Genomic DNA, 7,619 nt, shown 5'->3' with positions numbered 1-7,619 from the left:
CACTAGTAGGCGTGAGAAAAACATCATGCTGTGGTGTGAATAGTAGGGCCTGAATTAGATAAGGCAGTGTGTGGAAATGTATGATGGAGAAAAGCAACAATGCGTGGTGAGCATGGGGAGGTCAGGAAACATGCAGTGACAATTTAGGATAGGTTTCTGACAAACATCGCGGGGTGGTGCACATTGTAAGGGTTTCTAACAGGACATTCACAAGTAGGAGTGAGAAAAACATCACAGGGTTTGTGCATAGGAGGGCCTGAGTTAGAAAAGCCAATGAGGGGCATTGTAGGATGGAGAAAGGCACCAAGGGGTGGTCAGCATTGGGAGGTCAGGAAACATGCGGTGGCAATGTAGGATAGGTTTATGAAAAACATCGTGGGGTGGTGCGCATTGTAAGGGTTTCTAACCGGCCATTCACTAGTAGGAGTGAGAAAAACAACATGGGGTGCTGTGAATCGGAGGGCCTGAATTAGATTAGGCAGTGAGTTGCAATGTAGGATCTAGCAAAGAATGACGGGGCGGTGAGCATGTTGAGGTCAGGAAACATGAAGTGGCAATGTAGGATAGACTTCTGAAAAACATCGCGGGGTGGTGCGCATTGTACGGTTTTCTAACAGGCCATTCACTAGTAGCAGTGAGACAAACATCACGGAGTGATGTGAATTCGAAGGCCTGAATTAGAATAGGCAGTGAGTGGCAATGTAGGATTGGGAAGCACAACGGGTTGGTCAGCATGGGGAGGTCAGGAAACATGTGGTGGCAATGTAGCATACGTTTGTTAAAAATATAGCGTGGTGGTCACATTGTAAGGGTTTCTAACAGGCCATTCACTAGCAGGAGTGAGAAAAACTTCACGGAGTGATGTGAATCGGAAGGCCTGAATTAGGATAGGCAGTGAGTGGCAATGTAGGATCTAGCAAAGCAAGAAGGGGCGGTGAGCATGGGCAGGTCAAGAAACATGAAGTGGCAATATAGGATAGGTTTCTGAAAAACATCTCGGGGTGGTGCGCATTGTAAGGTTTTCTAACAGGCCATTCTCTAGTAGGAGTGAGAAAAACAGAACGGGGTGGTGTGAAAAGGAGGACCTGAATTAGGATAGGCAGTGTGTGGCAATGTAGGATGGAGAAAATCACGACGGGTAGTCAGTATGGGGAGGTCAGGACACATGCGGTGGCAATGTAGGATACGTTTCTGAAATACATAGCGGGGTGGCGCGCACTGTAAAGGTTTGTTACAGGCCATTCACTAGTAGGAGTGAGAAAAACATCACAGGGGGGTGTGAGTCAGAGGGCCTAAGTTAGAATAGCCAGTGAGTGGCAATGTAGGATGGAGAAAAGCACCAAGGGTGGTCAGCACTGGGAGGTCAGGAAATATGTGGTGGCAATGTAGGATAGGTTTCTGAAAACCATCGCGGGTTGGTGCGCATTGTATGGTTTTCTAACAGGCCATTCACTAGTAGGAGTGAGAAAAACATTACGGGGTGGTGTGAATCAGAGGGCCTGAATTAGCATAGGCAGTGAGTTGCAATGTAGGATGGAGAAAGGCATCACCCTGTAGTTAGCAAGGCGAGGTAAGGAAACATGCGGTGGCAATGTAGGATAGGTTTCTGGAAAACATCGCGGGGTGGTACACATTGTAAGGGGTTCTAACAGGCCATTCACAAGTAGGAGTGAGAAAAACATCACGGGGTAGTGTGAATCGGAGTGCCTGAATTAGATTAGGCAGTGAGTGGCAATGTAGGATCTAGCAAAGCAAGAAGGGGCGGTGAGCATGGGCAGGTCAAGAAACATGAAGTGGCAATGTAGGATTGGTTTCTGAAAAACATCTCTGGGTGGAGCGCATTTTAAGGTTTCTAACAGGCCATTCACTACTAGCAGTGAGACAAACATCACAGAGTGACGTGAATCGGGAGACCTGAATTAGGATAGGCAGTGAGTGGCAATGTAGGATAGAGAAGCACAACTGGGTGGTCAGCATGGGAAGGTCAGGAAACATGCGATGGCAATGTAGCATACGTTTGTGAAAAACATAACGGGGTGGTCACATTGTAAGGGTTTTAACAGGCCATTCAATAGTAGGAGTGAGAAAAACATCACGGGGAGCTGTGAATCGGAGATCCTGAATTAGGATAGGCAGTGAGTGGCAATGGAGAATGGAGAAAAGCACCACGGGGTGGTCAGCATGGGGAGGTCAGGAAACATGCGGTGGCAATGTAGGATAGGTTTCTGAAAAACATCGCTGGCGTGATGCGCATTGTAAGGGTTTCTAACTGGCCATTCACTAGTAGGAGTGTGAAAAATATCATGGGGTGGTGTGAATAGGAGGGCCTGAATTAGATTAGGCAGTGTGTGGTAATGTAGGATGGAGAAAAGCAAGAAGCCGTGGTGAGCATGGGGAGGTCACAAAACATGCAGTGACAATGTAGGATAGGTTTCTGAAAAACATCGTGGGGTGGTGTGCATTGTAAGGGTTTCTAACAGGCCATTCACATGTAGGAGTGAGAAAAACATCACAGTGGGTGTGAGTCAGAGGGCCTAAGTTAGAATAGGCAGTGAGTGGCAATGTAGGATGGAGAAAAGCACCAAGGGTGGTCAGCATTGTGAGGTCAGGAAATATGCGGTGGCAAAGTAGGATAGGTTTTAGAAAAACATCGCGGTGTGGTGCGCATTGTATGGTTTTCCAACAGGCCATTCACTAGTAGGAGTGAGAAAAAAATCACGGGGTGGTGTGAATCAGAGGGCATGAATTAGCATAGGCAGTGAGTGGCAATGTAGGATGGAGAAAAGCATCACCCCGTAGTTAGCAAGGCGAGATCAGGAAACATGCGGGGCAAATGTAGGATAGGTTTCTGAAAAACATAGCGGGGTGGTGCGCATTGTAAGGGTTTCTAACAGGCCATTCACTAGTAGGAGTGAGAAAATCATCACGGGGTGGTGTGAATCGGAGGGCCTGAATTAGATTAGGCATTGAGTGGCAATGTAGGATCCAGCAAAGCAAGAAGGGGCGGTGAGCATGGGGAGGTCAAGAAACATGAAGTGGCAATGTAGGATCGGTTCCTGAAAAACATCTCTGGGTGGTGCGCATTGTAAGGGTTTCTAACAGGCCATTAACTACTAGCAGTGAGACAAACATCACAGAGTGATGTGAATCAGAAGGCCTGAATTAGGATAGGCAGTGAGTGGCAATGTAGGATGGAGAAGCACAACTGGGTAGTCAGCATGGGGAGGTCAGGAAACATGCGGGGGCAATGTAGCATACGTTTGTGAAAATCATCGCGGTGTGGTGCGCATTGTAAGGGTTTCTAACAGGCCATTCTCTAGTAGGAGTGAGAAAAACATCATGGGGTGGTGTGAATGGGAAGGCCTCAATTAGGATAGGCAGTGAGTGGCAATGTAGGATGGAGAAGCACAATTGGGTGGTCAGCATGGGGATATCAGGAAACATGTGGTGGCAATGTAGTATACGTATGTGAAAAACATAGCGGGGTGGTCACATCGTAAGGGTTTGTAAAAGGCCATTCACTAGTGGAGTGAGAAAAACATAACGGAGAGGTGTGAATCGGAGAGCCTGAATTAGGATAGGCAGTGAGTGGCGATGTAGAATGGAGAAAAGCACCATGTGGTGGTCAGCATGCGGAGGTCAGGAAACATGCGGTGGCAATGTAGGATAGGATTCTGAAAAACATCGCGGGGTGGTGCGCATTGTAAGGGTTTCTAACAGGCCATTCACTAGTAGGCGTGAGAAAAACATCATGCTGTGGTGTGAATAGTAGGGCCTGAATTAGATAAGGCAGTGTGTGGAAATGTATGATGGAGAAAAGCAACAATGCGTGGTGAGCATGGGGAGGTCAGGAAACATGCAGTGACAATTTAGGATAGGTTTCTGAAAAACATCGCGGGGTGGTGCGCATTGTAAGGGTTTCTAACAGGACATTCACAAGTAGGAGTGAGAAAAACATCACAGGGTTTGTGCATAGGAGGGCCTGAGTTAGAAAAGCCAATGAGGGGCATTGTAGGATGGAGAAAGGCACCAAGGGGTGGTCAGCATTGGGAGGTCAGGAAACATGCGGTGGCAATGTAGGATAGGTTTATGAAAAACATCGTGGGGTGGTGCGCATTGTAAGGGTTTCTAACCGGCCACTCACTAGTAGGAGTGAGAAAAAACAACATGGGGTGCTGTGAATCGGAGGGCCTGAATTAGATTAGGCAGTGAGTTGCAATGTAGGATCTAGCAAAGAATGACGGGGCGGTGAGCATGTTGAGGTCAGGAAACATGAAGTGGCAATGTAGGATAGACTTCTGAAAAACATCGCGGGGTGGTGCGCATTGTACGGTTTTCTAACAGGCCATTCACTAGTAGCAGTGAGACAAACATCACGGAGTGATGTGAATTCGAAGGCCTGAATTAGAATAGGCAGTGAGTGGCAATGTAGGATTGGGAAGCACAACGGGTTGGTCAGCATGGGGAGGTCAGGAAACATGTGGTGGCAATGTAGCATACGTTTGTTAAAAATATAGCGTGGTGGTCACATTGTAAGGGTTTCTAACAGGCCATTCACTAGTAGGAGTGAGAAAAACTTCACGGAGTGATGTGAATCGGAAGGCCTGAATTAGGATAGGCAGTGAGTGGCAATGTAGGATCTAGCAAAGCAAGAAGGGGCGGTGAGCATGGGCAGGTCAAGAAACATGAAGTGGCAATGTAGGATAGGTTTCTGAAAAACATCTCGGGGTGGTGCGCATTGTAAGGGTTTCTAACAGGCCATTCTCTAGTAGGAGTGAGAAAAACAGAACGGGGTGGTGTGAAAAGGAGGACCTGAATTAGGATAGGCAGTGTGTGGCAATGTAGGATGGAGAAAATCACGACGGGTAGTCAGTATGGGGAGGTCAGGACACATGCGGTGGCAATGTAGGATACGTTTCTGAAATACATCGCGGGGTGGCGCGCACTGTAAAGGTTTGTTACAGGCCATTCACTAGTAGGAGTGAGAAAAACATCACAGGGTTTGTGCATAGGAGGGCCTGAGTTAGAAAATCCAATGAAGGGCATTGTAGGATGGAGAAAGGCACCAAGGGGTGGTCAGCATTGGGAGGTCAGGAAACATGCGGTGGCAATGTAGGATAGGTTTATGAAAAACATCGTGGGGTGGTGCGCATTGTAAGGGTTTCTAACCGGCCATTCACTAGTAGGAGTGAGAAAAACAACATGGGGTGCTGTGAATCGGAGGGCCTGAATTAGATTAGGCAGTGAGTTGCAATGTAGGATCTAGCAAAGAATGACGGGGCGGTGAGCATGTTGAGGTCAGGAAACATGAAGTGGCAATGTAGGATAGACTTCTGAAAAACATCGCGGGGTGGTGCGCAATGTACGGTTTTCTAACAGGCCATTCACTAGTAGCAGTGAGACAAACATCACGGAGTGATGTGAATTCGAAGGCCTGAATTAGAATAGGCAGTGAGTGGCAATGTAGGATTGGGAAGCACAACGGGTTGGTCAGCATGGGGAGGTCAGGAAACATGTGGTGGCAATGTAGCATACGTTTGTTAAAAATATAGCGTGGTGGTCACATTGTAAGGGTTTCTAACAGGCCATTCACTAGTAGGAGTGAGAAAAACTTCACGGAGTGATGTGAATCGGAAGGCCTGAATTAGGATAGGCAGTGAGTGGCAATGTAGGATCTAGCAAAGCAAGAAGGGGCGGTGAGCATGGGCAGGTCAAGAAACATGAAGTGGCAATGTAGGATAGGTTTCTGAAAAACATCTCGGGGTGGTGCGCATTGTAAGGGTTTCTAACAGGCCATTCTCTAGTAGGAGTGAGAAAAACAGAACGGGGTGGTGTGAAAAGGAGGACCTGAATTAGGATAGGCAGTGTGTGGCAATGTAGGATGGAGAAAATCACGACGGGTAGTCAGTATGGGGAGGTCAGGACACATGCGGTGGCAATGTAGGATACGTTTCTGAAATACATCGCGGGGTGGCGCGCACTGTAAAGGTTTGTTACAGGCCATTCACTAGTAGGAGTGAGAAAAACATCACAGGGTTTGTGCATAGGAGGGCCTGAGTTAGAAAATCCAATGAAGGGCATTGTAGGATGGAGAAAGGCACCAAGGGGTGGTCAGCATTGGGAGGTCAGGAAACATGCGGTGGCAATGTAGGATAGGTTTATGAAAAACATCGTGGGGTGGTGCGCATTGTAAGGGTTTCTAACCGGCCATTCACTAGTAGGAGTGAGAAAAACAACATGGGGTGCTGTGAATCGGAGGGCCTGAATTAGATTAGGCAGTGAGTTGCAATGTAGGATCTAGCAAAGAATGACGGGGCGGTGAGCATGTTGAGGTCAGGAAACATGAAGTGGCAATGTAGGATAGACTTCTGAAAAACATCGCGGGGTGGTGCGCAATGTACGGTTTTCTAACAGGCCATTCACTAGTAGCAGTGAGACAAACATCACGGAGTGATGTGAATTCGAAGGCCTGAATTAGAATAGGCAGTGAGTGGCAATGTAGGATTGGGAAGCACAACGGGTTGGTCAGCATGGGGAGGTCAGGAAACATGTGGTGGCAATGTAGCATACGTTTGTTAAAAATATAGCGTGGTGGTCACATTGTAAGGGTTTCTAACAGGCCATTCACTAGTAGGAGTGAGAAAAACTTCACGGAGTGATGTGAATCGGAAGGCCTGAATTAGGATAGGCAGTGTGTGGCAATGGAGAATGGAGAAAAGCACCAAGGGGTGGTCAGCATGGGGAGGTCAGGAAACATGCGGTGGCAATGTAGGATAGGTTTCTGAAAAACATCGCTGGCGTGATGCGCATTGTAAGGGTTTCTAACTGGCCATTCACTAGTAGGAGTGTGAAAAATATCATGGGGTGGTATGAATCGGAGGGCCTAAATTTGATGAGGCAGTGAGTGGCAGTGTAGGATCTAGCAAATCAAGACGGGGCGGTGAGCATGTGGAGGTCAGGAAACATGAAGTGGCAATTTTGGATAGGTTTCTGAAAAACATCTCTCGGTGGTGCGCATTGTAAGGGTTTCTAACAGGCCATTCACTAGTAGGAGTGAGAAAAACATCACGGGGTGGTGTGAATCGGAGGACCTGAATTAGGATATGCAGTGTGTGGCCTTGTAGGATGGAGAAAATCACCACGGGGTATTCAGCATATGGAGGTCAGGAAACATGCGGGGCCAATGTAGGATAGGTTTCCGAAAAACATCGCGGGGTGGTGCGCACTGTAAAGGTTTCTTACAGGCCATTCACTAGGAGGAGTGAGAAAAACATAATGGGGTGGTGTGAATAGGAGGGCCTGAATTAGATTAGGCAGTGTGTAGTAATGTAGGATGGAGAAAGGCAAGAAGCCGTGTTGAGCATGGTGAGGTCAGGAAACATGCAGTGACAATGTAGGATAGGTTTCTGAAAAACTTCGCGGTGTGGTGCGCATTGTATGGTTTTCTAACAGGCCATTCACAGGTAGGAGTGAGAAAAACAGGGCCTAACTTTGATTAGGCAGTGAGTGGCAGTGTAGGATCTATCAAAGCAAGACGGGGCGGTGAGCATGTGGAGGTCAGGAAACATGAAGTGGCAATGTTGGATAGGTTTCTGAAAAACATCTCTCGGTGGTGCGCA

This window comes from Cavia porcellus, unplaced genomic scaffold, assembly GCF_034190915.1.
Source record: "Cavia porcellus strain 051 isolate PalLab524CR breed Dunkin Hartley unplaced genomic scaffold, mCavPor4.1 scaffold_57, whole genome shotgun sequence".
NCBI classification, from domain to species: domain Eukaryota; kingdom Metazoa; phylum Chordata; class Mammalia; order Rodentia; family Caviidae; genus Cavia; species Cavia porcellus.
This window is presented reverse-complemented; position numbering follows the sequence as displayed.